Source organism: Mercenaria mercenaria, chromosome 10 (genome assembly GCF_021730395.1).
Source record: "Mercenaria mercenaria strain notata chromosome 10, MADL_Memer_1, whole genome shotgun sequence".
NCBI lineage: Eukaryota > Metazoa > Mollusca > Bivalvia > Venerida > Veneridae > Mercenaria > Mercenaria mercenaria.
Window position 1 is genome coordinate 60,282,324 of NC_069370.1, and position 14,210 is coordinate 60,296,533.

The 14,210-nt window shown below is 35.8% G+C and overlaps 1 protein-coding gene across 5 annotated transcripts in view; it reads right to left on the reverse strand.

Moving 5' to 3' along the window:
• Positions 1 to 4,902: 4,902 nt before the first annotated feature.
• The window catches only part of LOC128559956 (poly [ADP-ribose] polymerase tankyrase-2-like), a 74,164-nt gene continuing 64,856 nt past the window's right edge, over positions 4,903 to 14,210 (reverse strand). For 3 of the 5 annotated variants that reach the window (XM_053553203.1, XM_053553205.1, XM_053553204.1), the window contains exons 12-14: positions 13,631 to 13,776; positions 7,899 to 7,938; positions 4,903 to 7,587 (exon numbers count right to left, since the gene is read on the reverse strand). The gene's annotated coding sequence lies outside the window, so the exon portion shown is untranslated. The remainder of the gene's footprint in view (positions 7,588 to 7,898; positions 7,939 to 13,630; positions 13,777 to 14,210) is intronic. The other 2 variants (XM_053553206.1, XM_053553207.1) reach the window with 2 other exon arrangements.

A 14,210-nucleotide genomic window follows, 5' to 3' on the forward strand; every position in this document is an offset into this window, starting at 1 on the left:
TTTGGAGAATGTAACCACAAAGGATGTCACCATCATCCACCTCTTATACTGCTGCTTGCAAATGGAGGCTAGACTGCATGGTGGTTTTCACTGCCAGTGCTATGGTTAACCTTACTTGTTACAAATATTACAAATCCCAGTAAATATATTCATTTTCATGCAACAAACAAGCAAATAAGACTTGACACACATTGAAAACAATGACCTGAATGAACTTTTTGATACATGGAACACTTGAGACACCATCATTACATCATTTCTGATGTCACATTTGACTTCAGCTAAACTAAAGCAAGTAGTTATAGACCCAATTATTTTCCTTATCCGATGGGAACTGAATATAATAGGGTTATTATAACAGTAGCTTTATGTGGGATACTGTATTCAGCTCAAGTGGATTTTGCTAGACTGAATCTCACGAGGCGCCCATGCGCCGTGTGTGATCCGTCTTTGCAAAATCCACGAGAGCCGAATACAAAATCCCAGATGTAGCTACTGTTGTAACGACCCTTTTAATATAAAATATATCATTATAACCTCCATCCTTTTGTTTGTATATTTGTAATTGAACAAAATCTTAAATGTTTGTTGATGTTAAATGAAATGTAAATGTTAAAATATGAGTGATGTTTTTGTGTCCACTATTTATATAACTAAGTCAGCTCATGAATATTAATGAAAGTAGTCCGGCAACATACAATACCGATTTGGAAGGTACAATACAGAATTGTTTTTAGCCTGTTTGTATTTCCTCATGAAATGCAAGCTGTACTTTGACAGAATTTATATAGGTATATAATGAAGGCTTTTACAGGTATAAAATAAACAGTTCATTTGTGAAACTTTAAAGCAATGATCCAACTTTATATGATGAAATAAGACTTTTCCTGAACAGTATTTATGTCTCCAACACCACTGTGGTGGTAGACATATTGATTTACTCCTGTCTATGTGTGTGTCTGTCTGTCACAAATCTTGTCTCTAAGTCGAACATTTCTCACCTGATCTTCACCAAACTTGAACAAAATGTGCTTTATAAGGCCTTGGCCAAGTTCGATATCTAGCCAAATCGGTTCAGGTATTTTGGAGTTAAGGCCCTTGAATTACCGAAAAATAGGCCTTTTTGCTCTTGTCCGCATTCTCAAGTCGAACATTACTCATCCGATCTTCACCAAATTTGAATAAAATGTGTTTGACCATAAGACCTCGGACAAGTTCAATAATGAGCCAAATCGATCTAGGCATTTTGTAGTTCTGGCCCTTGAATTGTAGTGAGTAAACAGTATATAAAGACTGACTTGCTACTTAGATGATTAGGCAGTTGTGGGAGACATTGGCTTTTCTCAAAAGCAGCCCTAGTTTCAAATCAAAATGGGTATATCTCCATAACTAATGAAGATACTGATCTGAAATTTCATTTATGCCATCAGATGGATTTGGACAATCAGTGAAGATACATATTGACTGAATTTATGACAAATTACCTCCCTTTATTTTTTATGTAAATGAATATTAGCAGCTTCTGAGATTAATTGAAACATTATTTATGTCTTCCATGGTAAGAAATAGTCATGTTACATAACTCTTGTCTGAACACTTATCGATATGAATACTTTTCTAATTGTATCTATAAGGCTTGTACTCTGTATCTTCTACATGCATATATCAATACATGATTACCTCCCCTGATTTTAATGAAAAAATAGATTTATCTCAGTAAGCATTTGAAATTTCATTATTGTAATTACTTGGACTGAGACAATCAGGGTAGATAACTATGGACTGATTTTATGTCAAATTACCTCCCTTTGTTTCAAATTAAAATGGGTGCGTCTCAGTAACCAATGAAGATACTGATTTGAAATTTCATTTATGCCATCAGATGGACCCGGACAATCAGGTTAGATAACTTTTGACTGAATTTATGACAAATTACCTCCCTTTATTTTGTGTAAATGAATATACTTCAGTAGCATCTAATGAGATTAGTTTTACATGTTATTTATGTCTATGGGTAAGGAATAGTCATGCTAGTACAAAAATGCAGCATTTGAGCCTAGGACCCTCAAACTTGGTATGGAGATTGGCCTTGACAAGTGACCCATAGGTCAAAAGGGACTGTTGCAAAAAAAAATATTTAACCTGATGATATTTAATGTGTATGCCTATGTGATCTATGTCAAAACTTGATCTTATCTTTAAGAGCAACGGTATTTAGGTGAGTGATATAGGGCCATCATGGCCCTCTTGTTTTTTCATAGGAGCTGAATCTGAAAACGAGGGTCATGATAACCCTGGATCGCTCACCTGAGTAATATGACCTGCATGTTTCAAAAGCCAAATTGATGCTAAAATATTAAGAAAGTAGGTCAGTAGGTCACATTTAAGATCACCAAGTCAGTTTTAAGATCGGTGTGCAAAACTATTTGTCATCCAAATTTCAAGCCTGTATCTTAAAAACCAAGAAAGTAGGTCAGTAGGTCAAAGTCATAGTAAGGTGACCCTTATCACTTTGGGTCATCAGGTATTATAATTAAAGAGTCTAGGTAATATGATCTAATAATTTCTGAAGTATTTTTTCCTATATAACTCATATAACAAGTAACCCCGGGGCGGGGCCTCTTTTCACCCCAGGGGCACTATTTGAACAATCTTGTTGGAGATCCACTAGGCCATACTGCATACCAAATATCAAAGGCCTAGGCCCTGAACTTTCAGACAAGAACAGTTTTTTTTTCCCTATATAAGTCTATGTAAAACTTGGGACCCCTGGACTGGGGAAAAAATTTGAACAATCTTGGTAGAGGTAACTAGGCAATGCTACATACCTAATCAAAGGCCTAGGTCTTGTGGTTTCAAACAAGAAAATTTTTAAAGTTTTTTCCTATATAAATCTATGTAAAACTTGGGACCCCCTGGGTGGCACCTCTTTTCACCCCATGGGAATAATTTGAAAAATTTTCATAGAGGACCATTAGATGATGTCACATGCCAAATATCAAGGCTCTATTTTCCTATATAAGTCTATGTAAAACTTGGGACCCCCAGGATGGGGCCACTTTTCACCCCAGGGGCATAATTATGTCTCCCACCACACAGTGGTGTGGGAGACATATTGATTTACTCCAGTCTGTGTGTGTGTGTCTGTCACAAAGCTTGTCCGCACTCTAAGTCGAACATTTCTCATCCAATTTTCACCAAACTTAAACAAAATGTGTTTGACCATAAGAGCTCGGCCAAGTTCGATAACTAGCCAAATCAGTCCAGGTGTCTTGGAGTTATGGCCCTTGAATTACCAAAAATCAGCCTTTTTACTCTTATCCGCACTCTAATTCAAACATTTCTCAACCGATCTTCACCAGACTTGAACAAAATGTGTTTGACCATGAGACCTCGGCCAAGTTCGATAACTAGCCAAATCGGTCTAGGCATTTTGGAGTTACGGCCCTTGAATTATCGAAAAATTGGCAGTTTTACTCTTGTCCGCACTCTAAGTCGAACATTTCATCCGATCTTTACCAAACTTGAACAAAATGTGTTTGACCATGAGACCTCGGCCATGTTCGATAACTAGCCAATTCGGTCCAGGCATTTTGGAGTTACAGCCCTTGAATTATCAAAAAATTGGCAGTTTTACTCTTGTCCGCACTCTAAGTCGAATATTTCTAATCCGATCTTCACCAAACTTGAACAAAATGTGTTTGACCATGAGACCTTGGCCAGGTTTGATAACTAGCCAAATCGGTCTAGGCATTTTGGAGTTACGGCCCTTGAATTACTGAAAAATCTGCCTTTTTACTCTTGTCCGCTCTCTAAATCCAACATTTCTCATCCGATCTTCACTAAACTTGAACAAAATGCGTTTGGCCATAAGACCTTAGCCAAGTTCGATAACTAGCCAAATCCACCCAAGCACTTTTGATTTATGGCCCTTGAAATACTGATTGGATCCACTCATCTTGACCACATAATTGGATCCACTCGTCTAAACCATCTAAAGAAACTAGACATTTTACATAGGGGCAGTTGTGGGAGACATGCGCTTTTCTCAAAAGCATCTCTAGTTTGAAGAATTTTCATAGAGGACCATTAGATGATGTCACATGCCATTCCTGTGAAGTTTGGTGTAAATCTACCCAGTGGTTTTGAAGATTTTTTTAATAATTACTGGCAGACGGACAAGGGACAGCGCGGACGGACATCGAACTTCTTCTCATTAGATGGTTCTACACCAAACTTGGTCTGCAGCATCTTTGGATGAACCTCTCTCAATTGTTTTCAAATGGTTCTGCTTCACTACAGTTAGATGTCAGGATGCTACCAGCCAAGTTTGATGTATTCTGAACAGTAGTTTCTGAGCAGATGATGTGGAAATAAACTGTGACACCGACAGACAAATAACAAGCAAGAGTGATCACAAAATATTCTCAGGTCAGCTAAACAAAGGGCATAACTTTGTGAAAATCAAGAACAGTTTAGGAAACTGTGTAATTCATTCACACATCAGTTCATCAAAATGTTCCAGATTATGTTCAAATCTACTTCAAAGAGTGTAGTTTGATTTGGCCGAGAATGAACCATTGAGGATGTGTGATCTTGGTAAGAAATTTCCCTTTCCTGGTATTTGTCCAGCACTAAAGTTATTGAACCTGAGAAATTCATATCAGCTCATCCAATGAATCCATTCAAATATCAAGCGGTTACTGAAATTACAGTTTAGACACAACTAGAGACATGTCTATCTAAGGACACTGGTCTCCCAGTCACAATATGGTCATATTACTTGTTGCCAATTCAAGACTTAGTCTAAGTAAAATTTCATATAACCTTGGCTTAGGTGATTGAACAACATCATCAAGAAAGTAAAAAATAAAAGAAACGGAAAAAGACGGTAAGTCAGTAATACATAATTATTACATTAAACATAGCAGTCAATTTTTTTCACAACAGGTATGAAGTTTAAAAGCTTTGAAATGCATGCAACGTCCATACACTTGTATTTCTCAAAAATATATACAATTACAATATTTTAATCAAAAGGTCATAGTTACTAGCATATTATATTTTCATATAAGAAAATTTTGTGATCGAGGAAATGTTACAAGTCTTGGACATGTAGAGCAGGAACTCTGTATAGTGGATAGTTTCTGATTGTGCGTATTTCATTTTAAAGTGATCTGGACAGCTAAACAATGATCCATTATACTGTTCACTTAAAATATAGAACACCTGGAACAATCTCATAACCTGGAAGTATATCCTGTAACACAGCTGTGACCATGACTTGAAACCAGGACCTCTCACAGCCGAGTCTATAGCAGTGTTAGTGCATCCTTATTCTCTACCCGATTACATGAACTGGAACAATTTTGTGATAATGACATGTTCAGAGTACTCCAGGTTATCCATCTATTGACTGTTAATGAAAATTTTCTACTTAAGAAAAGGTATATATAAGCCACACCATGAGAAATCCAATATAGTGCATTTGCGATCAGCATGGATCAAGACCAGCCTGCAAATCCATGCAGTCTGTTCAGGATCCATGATGTTCGCTTTCAAAGCCTATTGCAATTAGAGAAACTGTTAGCAAACAGCACTGATCCTGACCAGACTGCACAGATGTGCAGGCTGGTCTTGATCCATGCTGGTCGTAAACACACTGTTGGTTTTCTCATGGCGCGGCTCATATTATATAATAATCTAATTTTTTCAACATTTTAAGTTGTAAGTATGAACATAATAAAATGACAATACCAGTGAAATATAACTGACTGAATCTTATATTTGCCCTTTTAGCAGCAGGCAAATGGCAAAGACAGCGAGCTTTGTCCAAATTTCAGCAGTAATTTCTAAAGTAAAGTTTTGAGCGAATTTAAATCCACAGGAAATTACAGTTACAAACTAAATACCTCCCTGCATCAAGTGAAGTAATCAATAAAGATGCTACAGACCAAATTTGATGAAGATCCATCAAGTGGTTCATGAGAGAAGGTTGTTTGCAAGATTTTGTTTTTAACTCTTAAGCAACCCTTACTATAACAGGGGTCAAGTGGAACCATTTGAACAAGCCGGAGATGGGACCTTACCTGGATGCTATAGTCTAAGTTTGGTGTAATTCTGACCAGTAGTTACAGAATTGATGTTTATGTAAATTGTTGGCAATGGGTGATAGACACCACAGCATCCACAAACACAGCATAGTTCAGGTGAGCTTAAAGCGGATGTTACTTTGTGAAAAGTAAAATATACAGTCTTGAAACCTAATAACATTTATTGCATGTCAGATAATAGCAGTAAACCAACCATCACAGTAAATGCGTATGTGAAGTTCCAAACTAGGCGTTACTGAGATACAAGTTAACATATAAAAGCTTAAACCAATTGAGATTCCACTGAAACCAACAGACAGACAGATACACACACAAAGACACACTACATCTTCTTGTACAAAGTGGGTGGGAGGGCATAAAAAGAGATCATTAACAATTATTCAAGACAAGACTTGGTGTTATTGTTCTTGCACTGTTTTCGTCCTCTTTTACCATTATCAACCTAATCATTGCTTTCCTTCTTTTTAAAGTACTCGTAGATGGTATTCATTATACTATAGTCCCTGAATCATTGTCTATTTCCTCTTCTGAATCATTGTCTCTTTCCTCTTCCAAACCAATATCACCAAAGTTCGGCAACAGAGAAACCATTTCACTTTTATGTACTAACTTACTGCTTCGAACATCAGCCAGACTGGCTGTGCTTTTTGATCTGAATGCTGATCAGGTAGTTCAGGAAGAGCTCTTGCTAAAACAGCATTACAGTTTCTGAAAAATAGTTTATGTTGCTCTTTTGGAACATTTCTTAATGCATTTTTCGAAACTGCAATTTTCTGTTGCCTTTCAGGGAGGGATTTTGAACTTGAATGATCTGCAAATGGAATGCAGCATTCTTCTGCTTGCTCCGTTGTACCATACCTACACTTAGACACAGGCTCGACTAAGGCAGTCATAGATGTTCCTGGTTCTGTATATGCCCCTAAGCTTAACTGATTGAAATTAGCTACTGACACCACATTAACAATCCCATCAGAGGTATCACTTTGCATAATGGCTGGTATATCACCTTCTTTGCTTCCTAATTTTGCTGATTGTGATTCTCCGGTATCTTGCTCGAAAACATGCAATCCTTCAGGTATAGATGAAGTACTACATGTACTGGTTTTTGGTGGCTCGTGAGAACCATCATTTACCACAGGTTTAACAATTTTCCAATCGGAATCGGCACCTTTCTTTTGATGAAGGACTGTTGGCATTCTTTCCTGGTTTGTTTTACCTCTAAACTGTGTGGACTTTTCATTACCCTGGAATGATCTTTCTAGATTTTTCTGAAGCTGACCTTTTCGCCTACTGGTAAGGATGGCTGCTTTTTTTATTTTGGATTTATCTTGAATTTTTGAATGATGTCTCTTTGACATGTTTCTCACTTTTACACATTTTCTGCCTTTTTCTGTTGTACTCTTACCGGCAGCTTCTGGTATTTCTGTAGCTTCCAAATTTTCAGAGCTCTCCAGAAGATCTTTTGGTCTTACTACTGAAGCAGAAAATAGAAAACCAATGGCTAGTTTAAAGTTTGGTTTTATACATGATACACAGTAAAAATATTTCTATAATGAAATTCTAAAAATATCTCATATTGGGAATTCCTTTTAAAATCCAGAAAAAAATCATTTCTTAAATGTTAATACCAAACATTTCTTTATCTGAACAATTAAACCTATATCAATAACAATGAATACTGTTATTTCAGGTATCATGATGAAATTTTATGTATAAAAATATTTTAAAACAAAGCATCAGTCATTTTCTTACAAAGCTAATTCTAAAATCTAAAATGACAATTACCTGTATCTGCTGATCCTTGATTTTCTGTTTGAAGATGTACCTTGAAATCAAATTAAAAGATTTTCAACAACTGCATTTTCGATAAAATTTTCTTACATAATGAAAAGTAACATTTTAAACATATTTTATCTCAAACAAGAGCCATGTTAGACATGGCCAATCCCCCCGCTGGGCATATTATAATTGAAGGCTAAAGTTCCTGGTAAGTTAGTGCCTGAAAGTATTTTTTTTTTTGGAGAAGCTTTGAAAAACCGTTTAGTTGTGGTCCACATCACGGGTTTTAAAGATGTGGAGGAAAGAATTATTCAGTGGTCAAGTGGTTTACTGCTAAATTTTATTAATTTTCATGAACAGTATAGCTGTATGATGTTTTTCTATATGGCTACTGTAAAAAGAAGGAATGGAAAGCTAACAGGGAAAAAGAGTGCCAGAATGTCACAATATATGCCCGTCACAGCAAATTTCTTTACTCTAGCAGCTGTATTTGCAAATGGAATTTTAATTTTGTGGTTGTTTAGTAATCATTGTAAGTCTTTTGTTTTTCTAAGTCCACAAAAAAACTCCTTACCAGGTAGAGATGTCTTAAAATACACCTAAAATTGGAAAGTAACATCCAGGTTGTACCACAGAAAAGTGGTCTTGTTTTTTCCCTGTGGTCAATTATAAAAATGTTACAACATAAGTTATTTATAGTAACAACTAATGGAAGTTAATCTTAAAAAAAAAAAAGAAAAAAAAAATTGTAAGTCCTCACAAAAATCTTTACTAGGTAGAGATTGGTCAAAATACACCTCAAAATTGGATGTAGCATGCATGTTGTACTACTGAAAAGTGGTCTCGATTTTTCCCTACGACTAGTAATGAAAAAGTTACAATAAAAGCTATTTAAAGTAACAACAAAGGGAAGTAATTCTAAAGAAGGGAACTGCGCATGACACTTCGTCTCATGATGGTGTATAATTGTGCCAAGTTACATCAAAATCCCTCCATGCATGATGAAGAAATGCTTCGGACAAAGTCATTCTTGTATCTGACCTTTGGCCTCTAAGTGTGACCTTGACCTTAGACCTAGGGACCTGGATCTTGCGCATGACACTCTGTCTTGTGGTGGTGAACATTTGTGCCAAGTTATATCAAAAGCCCTCTATGCATGAAGAAGAAGTGCTCCGGACAAGGTTTTCATTCTTGTATCCTTTGACCTCTAAGTGTGACCTTGACCTTAGAACTAGGGACCTGGTTCTTGCGCATGACACTCCATCTCGTGGTGGTGAACATTTGTGCCAAGATATATCAAAATCCCTCCATGCATGAAAAAGGTATGCTGCAGACAATTTTTTTTAAGAAAATATGATAAAGGGGAATAACTCAAAAAGTAGGCAAGGTAGAGTTATTGTTCTTGCACACTGCACTTCCTCCTAATGTGTTCTATCAGTGTATGAAGTTTGAAGAAAATCCCTCCAGTACTTTTGGAGTTATGCTCTGGACAAAATTTTTAAAGAAAATATGATAAAGGGGAATAACTCAAAAAATAGGCAGGGTAGAGTTATTGTTCTTGCACACTGCACTTTCTCCCAATGTGTTCTATCAGTGTATGAAGTTTGAAGAAAATCCCTCCAGTACTTTTGGAGTTATGCTCCGGACAAATTTTTTTAAGAAAATATGATAAAGGGGAATAACTCAAAAAATAGGCAAGGTAGAGTTATTGTTCTTGCACACTGCACTTCCTCCCAATGTGTTCTATCAGTGTATGAAGTCTGAAGAAAATCCCTCCAGTACTTTTGGAGTTATGCTCCGGACAAAATTTTTTAAGAAAATATGATAAAGGGGAATAACTCAAAAAATAGGCAAGGTAGAGTTATTGTTCTTGCACACTGCACTTCCTCCCAGTGTGTTCTATCAGTGCATGATGTCTGAAGAAAATCCCTCCAGTACTTTTGGAGTTATGCTCCGGACAAAATTTTTTAAGAAAATATGATAAAGGGGAATAACTAAAAAAATAGCCAAGGTAGAGTTATTGTTCTTGCACACTGCACTTCCTCCCAATGTGTTCTATCAGTGTATGAAGTCTGAAGAAAATCCCTCCAGTACTTTTGGAGTTATGCTCCGGACAAAGATCGTTGCGGACGGACGCACGGACGGAGGGCATTTCTAATATCCCCTTCGCCTTTGGCGGGGGGATAAATAATCACAGCCATGTGAAAGCTACCATTTGATTACAAAAATTAGAACACGCTTATTCTTTCCTTTCTAATTTATTTTTCAAGATTCAGATACAGGTTACACATTTTTACCAGGGTGGCTTTTATGGTATTAACTAAGATATCCAATTCATTAACTAATAAATCCAAACTTTATAATAAACAAGAGCACCGCCTTGCAGGTGCTGACGCTCATCTGAGTTTTTTGCATAATAGAAATATTGTCCTACCAATGATTTTCAAAGTCTAAAAAGGGCCATCATTCTTGCAAAAAGCAGGATAGAGTTATGTTTCTTGATGTACAACGTCCGCTTATGATGGTGAAAAACTGTTGCAAGTTTAAAAGCAATAGCTTTGTCATAGTTTATGAGATTAGCTGACTTAAACATAATACTCAACCAAGACACAATTGCTCAAAATGATATGATCGTTTCAAACCAATCTCATTAGAAGCTGCTAAGGTGTATTCATTTAGATAAATAATAAAGGAGGTAATCTTCATAAATTCAGTCAATATGTATCTTCACTGATTGTCCAAGTCCATCTGTTGACATAAATGAAATTTCAGATCAGTATCTTCATTAGTTACAGAGATATACCCATTTTAATTTGAAATAAAGGGAGGTAATTTGACTTAAAATCAGTCCATAGTTATCTACCCTAATTGTCTCAGTCCAACTAATGACAATAATGAAATTTCAAATAAGTCCTATAAGTACTTACTGATATAAATCCATTTTGGTTACAATCAGGGTAGGTAATAAGATATAAAATAACTCTGGAACCTACGATTGGATCTGACATGTTCGTCACGGAATCCAAGATTTATTGTTGCTGAAGATATTTTGGAAGTTTGTATCAAATCAAACCATAAATGAAGTCTCTATATGGCTTCAAAAGCCAAAATAGCCAATATTGGACATTTAAGGGGCTATAACTCTGGAACCCATGAAGGAATCTGGCCAGTTCAAGAAAGGAACAATGATCTTAAGGTGATACAAGTTGTGTGCAAGTTTGATTAAATTCAAATCATAAATGAAGCTGCTATTGTGCAGACAAGGTCAAAATAGCTAATTCCGGCCCTTTCAAGGGCCATAAGTCTGAAACTCATAATGGAATCTGGCCAGTTCAACAAAGGAACCAAGATCTTATGGTGATACAAGTTGTGTGCAAGATTGGTTAAAATAAAATTATAAATGAAGCTGCTATTGTGCAGACAAGGTCAAAATAGCTAATTTTGGCCCTTTCAGGGGCCATAACTCTGGAACCCATAATGGGATCTGGCCAGTTCAAGAAAGGAACCAAGATCTTACGGTGTACAAGTTGTGTGCAAGTTTGGTAAAAATCAAATCATAAATAAAGCTGCTATTGTGCAGACAAGGTCAAAATAGCTAATTTTGGCCCTTTCAGGGGCTATAAGTCTGGAACCCATAATGGGATCTGGCCTGTTCAAGAAAGGAACCGAGATCTTATGATGATACAAGTAGTGTGCAAGTTTGGTAAAAATAAAATCATAAATGAAACCACTATCGTGCAGACAAGAAATTGTCGACAGACGGACGGACGCACGCACAGATGACGGACAAAGGGTGATCACAAAAGCTCACCTTGTCACTATGTGACAGGTGAGCTAAAAACTGATTTTCTAAGTCCAAAAGGGGCAATAATTATTGCAAAAAGCAGGATGGAGTTATGTTTCTTGATGTACAGGGTCAGCTTATGATGGTGAACAAGTGTTGCAAGTTTCAAAGCAATAGCTTTGATAGTTCAAGAGAAAAAGTTGACCTAAACATAAAACTTAACCAAGAAATCTGATACTTTCCAAGTCCAAAATGGGCCATAAATCTTGCAAAAAAAAAGGATGGAGTTGTTTTTCTTGCTGTACAGGGTCAGCTTATGATGGTGAACAAGTGTTGCAAGTTTTAAAGCAATAGCTTTGATAGTTTAGGAGAAAAATTTACCTAAACATAAAACTTAACCAAGAAATCTGATATTTTCTAAGAACAAAAGGGGCCATAAATCTTGCAAAAAGCAGGATGGAGTTAAGTTTCTTGCTGTACAGGGTCAACTTATGATGGTGAACAAGTGCTGCAAGTTTCAAAGCAATAGCTTTGATAGTTTAGGAGAAAAGCTGACCTAAACATAAAACTTAATCAGGCAACGCCAATGCCGACAAAGTAATGACAATAACTAATCATTTTTTTTTTTTCAAAAAATCAGATGAGCTAAAAATGAAATAAGTCTATTTACATCGTACTTTAAAACTAATTAAAGACCATTCCTGTAGTTCTTTGAAAATAATTCTTGAATTTTCCTAACATTTTGCTCATTTGTTGACCTCTACTGACTTAATTCAAAATTGCTGATAAAAAGTATTTAAGGTCATCGAATTGTTCTAACTGTATTGCATTTTCTAATTTTGTTCTCATACATGCAAATATGACCTTAAAATATTTCTTACAGCTTTTTGAAATTTAGCATTACTTTAAATTGAGTTTAGATTAGAATTTTAGTTTAAACTACTAAAAACACAAGAGTTTTCAAAACTTTTACAATGCCTTCATTGCTGTATTATTCTTAAGGCCTATCTTAAATCATTCTTTCTCAAAATAGGCAATATTTTCCAGAAAAAATAACTGCAAAAAAAATAAAAAAATAAAAATAAATAGACAATAGTCTTTGTGACATATTGAAAAGGTAGAAAAGCCCTATAAAAACATCATTGAAAACCTTATAATGAACAAATGTGCTGCTGCACCAATCAAAATTTGCATAAAACAATGTGCAATGTGCCTACCAAGAATCTTAGATCAGAGCATTCTGAACTGTCTGTCAAGAAACTAGATAACCAACACCATCTCATAATACATCCATCTCTAACAATTTAGCATGGACTATAGCTTTCCTAAAGTCAAACATTCTGACCATGTTTCATGTTGATCAGGGTAAAAAATGTAGCCTCTCCAGAGTTAACAAGGTTTCTATATGCTCTGACTCAGTGACCTAGTTTCTGGCCCCAGATGATCCAGCATCCAACTGGTTCAAGATTTTTCTAAAGGAATCAGTCTGCTTATTTCCATTAAGAGTGAGCTAAAATTGTTACCTCTAGAGTGTTAACAGTTCAATTCTCAATGACAACACACAGATGATACAGGGTGACCATAATAGTTCACCTCTAACACAAAGTGCTCAGGTTAACTATAAACAGTTAAGATTCTTGAAATTTTAACACTTTGTTACAAATTACAGACATCTCAAAAATCTTTTGTCAGAACTTCTTCATAAACTAGGTCAATCTAAGGTCTAAACAGTGACAAAAATCTTTTTCTTTCATGTTTTACCATCTTGTAGATTTCTTATTGAAATTTTAACTATTTTATACTTTCCTTTCTTAGCAGTGCACATTATGTTTGGCATTTTTCACTACAAAAATACCACATAGATATTAATCTATTATTTCAATAATTCAATAAAAGTCTTATCATAAAAAGCTTTCTCTGCATAATTAAACAAGCTGTCTTATAATTATCTTACAGTGTTGTCTTCTTCTACAGCAGTCTGGCTGAAGCACTGTCCCTGTTGTACAAATTCACTCTCATTTCATCAGCAGGTGTCCTAGCTTCACTATTCAAAACGTCTGTATCCAGTCTTGTAGCCCTGCTAATAGTTTCTCCTGGAACCTATATCAAAGGTAAATGCTTCAAAATGTAACTGACTTAATCACTGACTTAATCTAAAATTTAAATTCATATTATGAACCATATTACATGTATTAGTAAGACCATTGTGTCAAATAAGCAGGCCAAGATCCGGGGCTGGATCCAGGAGACCTGTGCCTTCCCCCATCCCAGTTTGCTGAGAAGTGACTTATATTCATCAAAGCTGCACCCAACTTTTTTGGCAAAGGAATAATATTTTCTGAAAATTTAGACCCAAAAATGCATCAAAGGCAACCATTACATATCTATATTTCAAAATTTTCCAGGGAGAAACACCCACCTGAGCCCACTATAAAGTGCAGAGTATCCCCTCCTATTCCTTAAAAATATAGACTAAAAAAATGCACCAGAGACCATCATTTCAACCTTATATTTTAACAAGAGTGCTAGAATAT